A 13,740-nucleotide genomic window follows, 5' to 3' on the forward strand; every position below is an offset into this window, starting at 1 on the left:
ATTAGATATAGAGCAGCTTACATAAATATTAGGTGCTTGAACCATTCTAATCCTATTTCCATGAACAAATGCATGTTGTGGTAAGCCGTATGTGTTCATTTTACTCCTATTTTCAGGCATTGCTTAATTAGATATTGTATGTCGTGTTCAACTGGAACTTTATTGGGTTAAACCCATGTGCCTCCAATTTGGTCTATTTTGTCATCGATCCAAATAGGCCTTTCTCTTTAAATTTTGGTTGCACATTTAATATGATCCCATTTTTTTTTGTTGCAGGTGTGTTCTAAAGGAAGACTATTGAAGTAGAAGAATAGACGTATATCTTGCTGTTTGAGTAGGTAATGGTTGGGACTGACATTTGAACCATAACATTGTTTATTTTATCTCTATTAGATATGGTGTGTCATGTTTTATAGGAATTTGATGGGGTCAAAATCATGCGCCTCCCACTTTTGTATGTCATGAGTCCAATTGGACACTTTTAAGAAGTCAGCGTCATTCTGTTCGCATCAATTATATATTGCATTCCTGCTTTTTGTTGCACTTTGCCTTCTCTTTTTGAACAATAAATATACTAGCAGCTGATGTATTATCTACATTTTATTTGCAGATTCATTTGTCTCATCTGATACACAAACAGTTGTACATGGACATCTTCATTGGCAGCTTATTTATCTCCTGGCCATCTTCTTCGGTAGCAGCCCGCTCATCTCCACCGCTGCAGTGTCTCTCTGGTTGGATGGAAGATTTTTGGACAAGCAGATATAAATTTGCAAGAAACATCAGATAAGATGTCGTGGTAGTGGTACTCGTCATACAGTTAGTGTTCTTATGCAAAATAAGCTTATTGATGGTCGAAAACCTAGAGCCAGGGTTGAGGTTAGGATTTTAATTTTGTTTGTCAATTGAAAAATATATTGGCATGTGATTTTGTTGCTAGAGTTAATAATTTACCCGCTGCACCTTTTACAGATCACTGGGATATACAGGGCCATGAGTATCAGAACTGAACCAAGCTAGAGGTAGTGAAGTTAATACTCAAGGTAGAGGCGTTAAATCATGCTACGATATTGCCAACAATCTCCTTCTAACAGACATACAAATCTAGGCTTGATATTGAGGACTCTATGGATACTGCCAGCGCCAGAAAGTCTTCTGGAGGCCACTTTGTTAGAGTTAAGGTCTGTCTCAATCTCCTCCTACCTCTTGGATGAGACTTTGTGGAAATATTTTAGTATTATCTTCTTTTGTGATTGCAGATTGAGAAGTTAAAATAATAATTTATAATGTTGCCTGACATATATGATAGTTTGACAATAACATTGGCTCTGAACATCTTGGAATTGTGTGTGTTAATATGGCCCTCCTCTGCCATGTATTTTCAAGCAATATATTTAGCTTTCCCCTAAGAGGATCATCTCATAAGCTAATAGCTTAACAATAGCGTATAGATTTTTGGTGGCAATGCTTTGAGGCTTCCTTCTGGATGCTAACTTCAGAGGTGACATCGATTAAATCTCAGCTTCTCCAGTACAGCATAAACTATCTCCTCGTGGTATTTACACAAGCGGAAGAGGCAGTTCAACCGTTGGCCTCACTGATTATGTTGCTGCATCTGGTTGCCGGCGAGGTGTGAGCGGCGGCCGCTGCATTTTCGACAGATTGGTCTTGAGGGAATGAGTAGAAAAAAAATCATTTGGTGAGTCATTGGATTGCCTCGGTTTATTTGAGAAGGCCGAAAATAACTCAATTTCCTTTACTTTTTCTTCAAAGGTAATTGCCTTTGTCTATATTCTGTCTGCTGCTGTTGTCGTTCCTCAGATTGCGCATTTCATGGATTTTGTTTTGCAATGTGGGCTTAGTTTGCAGTCATAATGTTGAGCTGATTGTTTGAGAGATAATATCTATTATTTTAGTCCTATGAAGCAGCAAGTTGCTTCTCTGGATGTTCTCCACATGAATACTATGGGTTTGATTTTAATCATGTTATGGATATTCGTTTCAGTTCTGCTATGGTTTGTCGTATAAGAAACAAAAAATATTCTTCAGCCTTTAGTTTGTTCATGTGATTCACAACTGTTATTACCATGCGTGCATGCTATTTAATATGTGGTCTGAAAATATTTTCTTCTTCTGTTTCTAATGAAATTATGGTTCTATTATCCAACACATGTTCACCCTTAACAAATCAGGGATAATCTAATGGTCTTCTATATGGTTGCCTTAAATACCAAGCCAAAAAGCTTTTCTTTATTCTCTTTCTGATTTCACTGAATTTCTTTCAGAAGTATTATACCAAGATGTGCTCTGATGGATGGACATGGCAAAGAAAAAAGATAGCCTACTGTTGGTTGGTTCCTATTTGACCTGATTAATTAATTTGTGAATGAGCAGTTAGGTTGTGAAATATTGTGACCCCACCTCGAGTCTCCAAATGCTTGACATGTCTTTGTTTTGATTCAGGGATCCTGTGCCACCTATCGTCACCGAGCTCCTCTGCATCCACCATGTCCCTCCTCGTCGTGTGTGGTGGCCAAAAGGCCCGCTTTACTGGAAGCGAGACAGACAAAGAGGCCAAGCCGTATGTGCCGTTGTCACCCACGTCGAGCACTGCCATAGAGACAGACGAGGAGGGGCCATCGTCGGCATTCTTTCTCCTCAGTTTCCACAACATGAGCCCCTCAAACGTCACTGAGCAATGGAAGCAACATCTGTTGAGAAGCTAGAGGACTTTTCACTTGATAGCATCCTTACAGGGAGTATCATACTTCTCATACATTGTAATTTTCTTTAGATAGAAAACATTTAGATACGTCTCATACGCAACCAATGTTCACGAATTCAACCTCATACTTTCTTAATGGCCATACTGTAGGCAGATATAGCTGAAACTTGATGAGAATCCACACGACCGAAAACTGTAGGTGTACCAAAGTTTGCATGAGCATGCTAGATTAGTGGGAATTCCAAGTGGCTTTCTATGTGAAAATTGAGGTCAATTATAGTTTGCATTTGGCTGCCAGCATGGGCAATTTGTCCTGCCTATTTTACTTGCTCTAAAACCCGTGCAACTATTCATGGTCTGAAAGGATTACTGCCATTCTTCTGAACTGTTATGGTAAGTAGAGTGGATCCTCATTAAACCTTGGTATGTGCAGGCTCTTGTATGGGCATCTGTTACGTCCAGTCGGCGACCTCATCGCCGACCACATCGAGACCATAATGGGAGCCCATCAGTGCGACTCCAACATTCGATTTGCGTCGTCTATGCATTCTTGGTTAGCGCACTCTGTAAATCAATTTCTCTTTCATATTTCTGGACTGTAAAATTATCGGTGGTTGCCTCTTTGTCACTGCCTGAATGCAATACGATTTTAGCTATTGCAAAAAGGATTTGCCTTGTTTCCGCATTCTTGGTTGTTTTCATGATTTTTGTTTATTGTATTCTGTGTCTCAATCAGACAATGCTCTCAAATGCCACTCGTGCTATATATATTAGGTTGTAGTGCTTGTCATATGTACGAATGTCCAAGCCAGGTTAATGACTCAATTATTGAATTTAAACTTTTATTTTGTAGGCCAATTTCAAACCTCTAAAAGCGTTCCATGGTGATACCGATTTGCTTTCCCCAAGTATGCAACCTTTACCCATAAAATAATTGATTTGTCAACCTAAAAATATTTTCTTCTGATCACTTAGAACTAGCCTGTTAATGCATTTTGGACAACATTGATTTGCAAGGAATTGTTGTTGGACAGTTGATGATAATCCTCCCCCTTCACCACTAAATTCTGCAATTAAAGCTTTTGTTGATCTTATTCTGAAGCCCATTGAAAATGGTTTAAAGATGTGGCCACACCGGTTTGTGAGATTAAACCTTGGATAGGCGCATTTATACCTTTTAAGCACTAGCTTATTGTTCTACATGCATGCCTTTGTCATTCAGCTGTCTCTGTTTACATTCAATAATTGAGTCATTAACCTGGGTTGGACATTCCTGAATAATGCAACCATGCTTGCAAATAAAGGTTGTGGCTGTATATCACAAACTTAGTAGCCTGCGAGAAAGTGTGATTAGTTCTTTATTAGGTGTTTCACGTGCATTTCTATCGCTTTCCTGCATGGTAGGTGTTGATTGTGTCTGTAGCCTTTGAGGGGCATGAATCTAATTCTTCAGAGATTATCATTTATATTAGATATCTTTGGCCAGGCTTCACCATTGGCAAAATTCAGTCGTCACAAGGTCTATTATACAGCGCATTTTGTAATTCCAATGCAATTATTAGCTCATATGAGTTAGGTTTCTTTCAGTTTAATATTCCAGTTACCATGAAAGAAACAGTAGCAAAATATACCATGATCCTGAACTATCATACAGACTGAAGTGCAGTTCTTGTATTGTGTGGACGATGGAGCTTCACAGTTAGTGAGTTGCAAGCAAAAGATCCAAAAATAGAGCCTAACCATTAAGGCCCCGGACTGGCTTGTTCCTGACCTAAAAGTACTCTCCATTCCCAGTATGTTCTCTTATCTTAAATGGGTGTGGCAAAAACAAGTATTAAGAGTCGTTGGCTACTGCCTGTGGGCTTATCAAATTGCCATTTGTAGAATTGCATCACTCCCTTTGTAGCCCCTAGTAATTAGATTGAATTCATATTTGACTTCTTGCAGGCCGTTGCAAGCTGAAGCAGGGGATAATCCTCCTTCTTTTTGCATCTCTCAAGTATTTCAGTATTCTTTTATTGATCTATGACAATTTCATATGTGATTGGGGCTGTTTTTTCTTGCTGTGAGAGATGTCTTCATTCTATCCTATTCATTGGTAGTAACCATGGATACTTCCAAAAAAAACTATTTGTTTGAAGTCATGATTTTAATGAGTCGCACATACACTCTAGCACATGTTCCTCGACGTTGAGGGCTATCCTTGAAGTGCAGCCGTTTTTTCTAGCATTTCATACTGGTTGTCTTGCGTTTCTAATAAGTTGTTTAACTGTTGGGAGGTTGTATGTGTATAGAAAAAATGGAGTGGTTTAGATCCATCTTAACCTGATCATTAATCATCATGAAGTCTTTATATTTTCTATTAAATCAAATAAAACTCGAACTTGGGTCTGAAATAATATTGTGTATCTTAGCAATTTTGGTGGACAAAACCACACGATGACACAGTTTAGAACAATCTTATTAACCTGCAAGGCTTGAGCTTTACACTTAAACATGGAGATGATGTCCTGGAAACATTTGGAGAGAACAGGGAAGAGTTAATTCTCTTAGATATAGTCATGGTTTTATTGTAGCAAAATATGAGTTAATCTTCTATTCTTATTGTTTTCTTTCATTTGCCTTGTATCTAATTGTTGGTTAATTTATCTTTTCATTTGCAGCGGTGTTAGATTTTGGTGGTGTCGGTACCAAATTAGGTTTACGTTTCTTGTGTGATGTAACCTCTAAATATTGTGTTGCGGCAATGCCAAACTTATGTAGATGATGAGTTTGTTGTTCCTTGCGCCTATTGTTCTTGACATAGCCATCGAGTGCTTGGTACTGTAATATGTTCCTCTATTTTCTTGGTTGTATATATAAACATTTCTTATCCTGTTTGTAATTTTTAATTTTGTGTTTTTTTTATCTTAAGGTTACTGCATTGGCTTTGTTTTCTAAAACCTAAAAAAGTTATCATTTTCGCACCTAATTGTTATTGTTATTATAAAGTGTGGATTGGGATAAGTTTCACGGGATCGTGCGCCAAGGCGCACATCTAAATCTAGTTAAGAGATATAATAGATGCCCCCCATAGGGGGATTCACAGCGCTCTGAGCATGTGGACCGTCAGATTTTTACTGTTACTAGCCAAAGTTTGATCTCAGCCGTTCGTTTCCGCTAGAGAAAGACATGCAACGTCCAACGTCTACCCGCGTCTAGCTGCCTTTGGGTCCTACGGTCGGTCAGACCCGCGTGTCAGTTGTTGTGGCTCGTTTCAGGGTTGCACTCGCCTCGCGTCAGCCGTGGAAAATATCTCCTCCACGCGGAAGGAGGGGAAAAGCCAGGGGTCTCCTCCCGTTCGTCTCTCTCGATCCCCACCCCAATCCCCTCCTTGTTCATCTCTCCTCCTCCAATCCCGTGCGGCTCCTCTCCTGCTCAGCCCGCCGCCGGTCCTACCACCGCCATCTCCCCCGCGCGCCTGGCCGTGTGCCGCGCGGCCGACGAGGACGCAGGCGGAAGCAATGGACGACGACGACGCGCGTGGCCTAGAGGAGCAGGCGGCGGCGGCGACCGAGGTGGCGCGGGAGCTGCGGGAGGCGGCGGCGGCGGCCCTCGCCGTGCGCCGGGCCACCGACGAGGACCTGCGGCCGCCGATGAAGGTCGCCGACCCAGACCGCGCCTCATCCCGGTCCTGGGTGCCGTCGTGGTCTTCTTCGTCGAGATAGAAGGCGAGGGGGCGGAGGAGGAAGCTCTCCCGAGCTCCTCGGCGTGGAGTCCACGACCGAGCCCCTCTCCATTATCCTCTTGATTGAGGCCTCCAAAGTCGCCACAGCCCAATCCGCCCGCCCGCTTCGTCCTCCCCAATCCCCTCCTTGTGCGCACCACGCTCTGTCGCGAGGACCGATTGGAGCCGACAGGAGCGGAGCAGGCCAGTGCCGTGGGTCGGGTCGTCGGCGGGAGAGCAGCTGCGTTGCATCTCTCCCTCACTTGCTCTGGTATTCCCCACTCACGGGTCTTCCTTGAAGGCTATTGCATCTCTCTGGTATTCTCTCTCCCTCAAACTCTCTCTCTCTCTCTCTCCAACCCTGCTCAGGGAGGTCACCAGGAGGGTTGCGGCATCTCCATCTCCGGAGGATTACAGTCTACCTCTCGCAGGTTGTTGTGCCTCTCCCTCCTCCAGGCTTCACCCCAATGTTTGTCTTGTCTTCTATCCTGCTGCTGCGTGTATGGCCGCTCCTCTTCATCTCCCCTTGCCATAATGAACCTTGTCATTGCAACCGTTTGAAGTTATATCAACTCTTTGTTTTCTTCCCCTGCCTTACACTGAACTACACATGCAGAAATTGCTTTACTTATAAACTATGCAGATTCCATGTATATATGCCTACAAGGTGTTTGACAATATTCCTAGCAGGTTGTTCCCATATTGTGTTTCTTATTCTTTTGATTTTTTGTGTTGCGAGGAGATAAAGAATCAAAACTGATTTGTTTGGTCAACCAACTTAAGTACTGGTTAGCAAATCTATGGGCCTATATTTTGCCTTTGATTTTAGTTAGAGTAGAGTTACATCCTCCATTGAGATATTTGTTGTATGTTGTCTGACACATTGTACCTGCCTCGTCCTCGCCGCTCAGCCCGAGGAGCACATGCTCCTTCTGTGCTCGGCACCAGCGACTTCGCGATCTTCCTCGATGCAACGCAAGAGGAGCACACTCCCGAGAGGGGCATCCATGGCGTTGGTTCCGTCGACCTGTTCCCAGCTATTCTGGTCCTCCCCGTTGCCGTCGCCCTGTTCGTCCCTCTCCATGAGCTCGCGCCACTAAGCAGCCGCGACACCACATGAAACCGTCAGTGTGTGTTCGGTGTGCTCCTGGTGGCTGCAGAACTATGTGTACCCGAGAGTTGTCCTTGGACGTTGACTGGGTCATGTTCGACAACACTCTTTGGTAAGTCCAAGACACTAATATTTACTAACTTCCTCATATGTCTTAGTACAGTGGTGCAGAAGGGTTCTCATCCCTCATGATTTGCAGGTTTGTCATGAATGGAAATATGGAACATGTAGATACAGTGCGGAAATCTGGAAGATGATGCTCACGTGCTTTTTGCCTTCTATATCTGAGGTCTGTACCTTTTGCTGATTATTTTTAAGTTTCCGTTGATGTCAGCTCTATCTAGAAATAAATGGTTGTAATGCCTTAATGGCTACTTTGTGCTTTTATCTATTTATCTATAAAATAGGTTATGCATGACAGTTTGGTGGATATGTAAAATATGGTAAAATTATAATTATTTGTTCAGATCAAAATAGTCTCCACAATTAATAAGCTATTTTTTCAGAGTAGATACGACTTCATTTTGCTTCAGTTTGGTCTAAAACAAATGATCAGTCGTTCAGATCAAAATACATATGGTTTCGGAGCAATTAATCATCTTATTGTGAGCACTTATGTTTTCTAAAATAAAGTATGCATCTTATTTGTCTCTTATAAGGACCATATGCATCCTAATTTAATTTTCCTTATAGTTTATATTTAAGTTTTTGCCATGTTCAGGGTAAGAACTAAAGAGAAGAGTCAATGTTGTTGTTGAGGATCTCAGAACTGGTCCCTGGATTTGGTGTTGTTGAGATAAAGAGAAGGATCTGAAGCTACAACCCCTTCTAATAGTTTATTGTCAGCAGGGCATGGTGCACTCTCTTGGTTTCTATAGATAATAATTATCTAATTTGAAAACGTAATGATTTTACGTTCTTCTTTACCTAATGTTTGCATGACTCATGATGGATTTCAGGTTTGGCTGATTTGATAATGCCCATTTGATCCTTCTTCTATATGTAAATGGCTAAATTAGGTAATAATTTGTAGTTAATCTTTGTCTCTTTCCAGTTTCTCCCAGTATGCATGGTATGGTTGCATCAAATATTTTACTTCTTTTCATGATATTTATGCATGTTTCATTGCTCTGAGGGAGAAATGCTGGGAATTTGGAGTGAAGTTGATTTTTTCAGTGATACATATGTGATAGAAATTACCGGCACATGTGCCGTTTTCTCATTTTTTGGAGCAATACTGATGTACTTTGGACCATTTTCTTGATTTATATAGATTTTTATATGATTGGAGAACTTAATTGTATTTCATGTTTTACTTAATGTTTGTATTATGCATGGTACATTTCAGGTTTGGGTGATCTGAGAATGGCCATTTGGTCCTTCTGCAAGTAAATGGGCTGAGTTAGGTAAGCTTCAGTATTAATCTCTATTTCTTTCATGTTTTTCTCCCACTCGATATTGTGCCTCTTTTCATGCTACAGTATTTATGCATGTTTCGTTGGGTAAATATCCCGCTCCTGTCTGTTGTTTATTTGGGTAAATATCCCGTGGCGATCACCTTTTCCTTTGAAAATATGTGAAAGCCACATGTAGAAATTTCGAAAAAATCTACCCAGCATACAGTATGTTGTGAGGTGGTGTTTAACAGAAACGAATACTAACAAATAGCAAAAGAACTATTCATGCTGATTTTCTTGTAGCTTCCAAATGCAATTCAGTATGAACTTGTGCCATGTAATGGTTTTCGTCTTGCCGGTAATTTTCGGTCCAGTGTTCCGATTCAGCTCGTGGATTTTACATGTTCTTCGGAATATATATGTACATTCACTAGCAAATATAACCTACACCGAATCCTTTATTTTGGGTCATGGTTGCAGTCAGTATGGATGTGCGGAATATATTATTTTGTTCTTCAAGTCAAGATAATTCTCATGTAGTATGGCTTCTAATTCAGTTAACACTTGCTGATGCTTTGCTCCGTTGTACCAGCCAGCACCTCCTAATGCTTTGATCTGCAATCTCAGTTAACGCTTTGCTGCTGTGCTAACTTCAGCTAACACTATACTGTTTAATCTCACTTCACCTTTGCTCCAAATTCTGCACAAGAAAAGGAAGCAGCTTACCGCTAGCGTTTGGTACCACTTTGGTCTGCAATCAATGGTTTTAGTAAACCTTTCTTGTCGGTCCTGTTTTTTAGCAGCATTCCTGTGACTGTGCAGGAGATTCAGTGCATTGTATGTTGCTTCTATGTATCTTCTCTTAATTATAGACAATGCCTATGCGTAGCTGTTGATTCCTATATTTTCTTTGCTGATGTTCAAATTGGCAAATTCATTTTGTTACTATAGTTTCACATGGTCTAAGAGTAGTTTGTATTGCTAGCCTAGCTTTTATAGTTGTATCTATCCAAACCATTGGCATGCTACTGGTTCAGTTGCTGCTCCATCTAAATTCACGTTACAGTTAGTCGTATTCTTCGTCAATGAGATGATCTTCTTGTATTCAACAATTTCTTTAACACTCGTGCTTCCTTCCATTGTTTATGCCAGGCTTACCCATTATTCACTTTGTACCAGCATCTTCATGGAGTCTCTCTCAGTTCAGATCCACTCTCTTCTAATCATTCATGTCTATGGTGAGCACTAATGTTTTTCTTTGTTTTGTATTTAGGAAAGGTATTTCTATGGTGAATCCCAGTTAAAGAGAATTCAGATAAATTGCTTATTCCACAGTAATCAAACATGGAAAATCATGCTCCCGCAGGTCTGGCTGAGTATATTTTCCTGTTTATATTTTTTTCTAAAAATTCTTCCATGTATATCTGGTTTTTAACAGTTCTATTTTCCGTAATCTATGGTGTCTTATCAGTTATCCGCAAAATTTTCCTCACCAATTTAAATTTCTTTTCAGATATATGTAATGCATTTTGTTTATACATGAAAGTATGCTTATGTGAGTAAATAATGAATGCAATACGCCTTGATGTTCTACATTATCAGAACATGTAATCTAACTTTCAACTAAGAAGTTTATGCCGTCATTACTATGCTTGTGTCATATAATTCTGGTATCAGGCGTATGCCGGTTTTCCTTTGCCATATTTTTGAACAATGACAAGGCACAATTGGCTGATATTTCCTCTTTGATTTAGATACAACCAGTGAATTAAAACCCATGATATTTTCTCTCAGGCAAACCATGCTTTCTATCAGTGAAATATCCAGATATTGATTCCTTTTATTTATCATCTCCCCGAGAAAATGCTGCAGCGATGCAAGCTGTCAAGTATATGAATCGTTCGTGCAGAAGGTACTTAAATATCATAGCTAAAACGAACTTAGTAAGAAGAAATAATCTGAGCAGTGTCGTCGCATACAAGTGAATGAGGACAAGAAGATTAAAGTGGCTGGGATGATTTCATAGGAGGATCCGAACAACTACATGAGCCTATTTCAGCATGACTTGAACAGGTAAGCTCTTGCAGCTGGATCTACTAGATTAGTCTACACATTAAACAGAACTCTAATCCATTAGAAAATTTGGCTGCCAGCAAGACAAAACAATCAGACTATGCTTTGTCTTTCAGATTCACTCTGAACTCTGAAAACAAGGCCAGATAATATGGTAATATCACAGCAACTTTGTTTTGTGTTGTTTTATGCTTGCTCCTTATCTTTCCGGTTCCATTGCATTGCGATAAAAGGATTGTGTGCTGCAACTGATTTGGGTCATCTTATTGTTCAGTTCTAATCCTGCTGACTGCTCTAAGCTAGAAATGTAACTATATTTTTACTTTTGTTGTTGGATGGTAAGTAGTATGCAAAACATAGGCATATGCTGTGGTTATGAGTTATGAGCAGCTAGCTACCTCTGCTTTTTTGTTGCATGTGTCCTTTGTTTAATGGCAAACATTGATACCAGATCATGCACACTTAACACATTTTTTACTTTTCCTGCATTCTTCTTTGTAATTAAGTAAATCCTCTTGAGCCTTTTCTTAGTTACAACATTTAGACCATAGGATTAATTTTAAAGTTCTCATCTATGAATGAACAATAATACTATTTCAAAGACCAAGATTACAGTTACAAAGTTGTCATGTTATTGTTGTAATGTTCCAAATTTTCCATTTAGTTTCCTCATGAATATAATATATACTATCCGCCTCCTGGCCGCCACCCGCCCTTCTCCTCCTCCCAGCCCTGTCTCCCCTCCTCCTGCCCTGAGTACCATATTTCTTCAGGTACTAATCCTTTGTTTCACAACATATTTTGCATCATCCCTATGTCTCCAAAGAGTGGCCATAATTTATCTTAGTTGCACGCTTTCTTTCTTTTACGTTTGCTTCTGCTCTCTCCTCACCGCTGGGAAGGGTTTGCAATGTTGGAAAACTGAACCTATACAACTGAGAAAACTGAACAATTGTGACTCTAATTCAGGAGACCAAAAACCATGAAGTATTGACCATGTAGCTATGTAAACCAAAATGTCGATGCTGATGCAAGTGACCATGTACGTATGTAAAAATCACATATTGCTATGTTGTATAGAACTTTATTTTATTTCTCTAAAATTTAGCTCCAGGAGGTAGTAAATCAAGTTGTTGTTCTATCAGAGAACAATGGCTGTACTTCTCTGTTTTGTTTTTTCATTGAAAATAATTTCGGATTTGTGTCTTACTGAGTAATGTCTAGACAGTCATTTCTTGGATTATGCTGTTATTTTGTAGGAAATAACTAAATTATTATTGCTGGATTTTGCCTAATGTCATGAGTCCGAGGTTCCGCGGCTAGATCTCAACTATTTGGCCTAAAGTTAAGTCAGACCTACATCATTTAGGAGTATTCTGTCTGATTTTTTGATTAGAAACAGTTTGCAATAGTACCCATGCTCCTTATATTTTCTTGCAGATGTAAATTACATTTGTGATTTTCTATACGATGTACATAAAAAAAAATCCTTGGGTAGATTTACATCCCCGACATCAATTGGCGACATATGATTCTTTGTATTGCTGTAACTGATGGATTTAAGAAAAATCCAGATAGAAAATGCATACGGCGAGCTACATTTTTCACAACTTCCTTTGCATCTTGAGCATATAGCTGAATAGGGAGTATTTATTTTCTCAACGTGCCTCCAATGGTGTACTAAGCCGTCTCGTTGTATGGTCGATAACTCATATTCGATACTCAACTTGGATCTTTTACTGGTTATTAGTTGTTGCATGGTCGAGTTTACCACTAGATTGCTTTCTTTTCACCTTGATGCTCTTCTATTGTCACCATATGTTTGAGCATTCTTATTTGTTTTTGCTATCTCTATTGTCTTACAAACAGAATGCTCCTGAAACATCTCTCCCACCCACCACCGGCCCGGAACCCCCTGGACCTTAGTATGCGTGCACAGATCATATGCTCACGTGCTAACTGAAGATTAGCGGATGAGGAAGTTCTCTGTTTCTCTTTGCATGGTAGGATGGTGGCAAGAGGATGGGCCTGAAATTTGACCGGGTTAGGTGAGTTCCATTTGTTACCAATTTTCATTTTCGATAGTATTTGTTCAGTTAATAGATTTTTTTTTGCATATTGGTGTGTGTGCTGCACCAACTATAGAAGTAACATTGTTTGTCCGCCTCCTTTATGTTAATCTATTATTGATGGCTAGGCATTTTAAAGACTAAACCAAAATAATTTGGGGTGATTTAGTCATATGGTCCTTGTCTTTCAATGAGCTGGTACATGTGTATAGTTGGGGATATTCACAAGGTAAACAAAAAGAAAGAAAACTGAAATTATGTGCTCCTACGCTATTTATGCTTGTTGATGTCAATTGCCAAGGAACATTCACTCATTTTACTCTTGTTGCCTTTCTCCCTTGGAGACCAAATGACATAATAACGAGTATTAGATGCTACAAGTGTGTGAAATGTGTTTGATAAGTATTTGCTACCAATATGTTTTTTCTCCACTTGCGATGCAAGACCACATTACATCATACCATTAACGTGATGGAAGTATACTTCTGTTGTGTAGGCATTGGCTGTCTGTTGGGGGACAACCATCAGATCCTTGGTCTACTAGGTTATCTTTGGCTGTCCGTTGGGGGACAACTGCATTAACGTCATGCACGCACACTTCTGTTTTGTAAATATACTTCATGAAGGTTATCTTTTGTCTAATCGGTTAATTTTTATCA

General features: G+C 39.9%; 6 long non-coding RNA genes across 8 annotated transcripts; all 6 read left to right on the plus strand.

The window, feature by feature from the left end:
• Positions 1–241: 241 nt before the first annotated feature.
• Positions 242–665, plus strand: LOC124689106. Its single transcript, XR_006998712.1, has 3 exons — positions 242–338; positions 417–488; positions 611–665. It is a non-coding gene; the product is annotated as an uncharacterized LOC124689106 (long non-coding RNA).
• Positions 666–1,161: 496 nt separating this feature from the next.
• Positions 1,162–2,988, plus strand: LOC124686948. Its single transcript, XR_006998018.1, has 3 exons — positions 1,162–1,699; positions 2,286–2,350; positions 2,464–2,988. It is a non-coding gene; the product is annotated as an uncharacterized LOC124686948 (long non-coding RNA).
• Positions 2,989–3,041: 53 nt separating this feature from the next.
• LOC124686949 lies at positions 3,042–4,621 on the plus strand. Its single transcript, XR_006998019.1, has 3 exons — positions 3,042–3,278; positions 3,579–3,633; positions 3,743–4,621. It is a non-coding gene; the product is annotated as an uncharacterized LOC124686949 (long non-coding RNA).
• A 1,989-nt stretch (positions 4,622–6,610) lies between these two features.
• On the plus strand, positions 6,611–8,371 carry LOC124686950. Of its 2 annotated transcripts, XR_006998021.1 has the most exons (4): positions 6,611–6,702; positions 6,801–7,654; positions 7,742–7,831; positions 8,264–8,371. It is a non-coding gene; the product is annotated as an uncharacterized LOC124686950 (long non-coding RNA). The 2 variants fall into 2 exon arrangements; XR_006998020.1 differs by lacking the exon at positions 6,611–6,702 and having other exon boundaries at positions 6,769–7,654.
• Positions 8,372–8,430: 59 nt separating this feature from the next.
• On the plus strand, positions 8,431–11,368 carry LOC124686951. 2 transcript variants are annotated; one of them, XR_006998023.1, is made up of 5 exons: positions 8,431–8,561; positions 8,891–8,948; positions 10,092–10,177; positions 10,734–11,012; positions 11,129–11,368. It is a non-coding gene; the product is annotated as an uncharacterized LOC124686951 (long non-coding RNA). The 2 variants fall into 2 exon arrangements; XR_006998022.1 differs by having other exon boundaries at positions 10,734–11,368.
• Positions 11,369–12,716: 1,348 nt separating this feature from the next.
• Positions 12,717–13,740, plus strand: LOC124686952. The gene is made up of 2 exons (XR_006998024.1): positions 12,717–13,060; positions 13,578–13,740. It is a non-coding gene; the product is annotated as an uncharacterized LOC124686952 (long non-coding RNA).

The sequence above is a fragment of the Lolium rigidum genome, chromosome 2 (assembly GCF_022539505.1).
Source record: "Lolium rigidum isolate FL_2022 chromosome 2, APGP_CSIRO_Lrig_0.1, whole genome shotgun sequence".
Lineage (NCBI taxonomy): Eukaryota > Viridiplantae > Streptophyta > Magnoliopsida > Poales > Poaceae > Lolium > Lolium rigidum.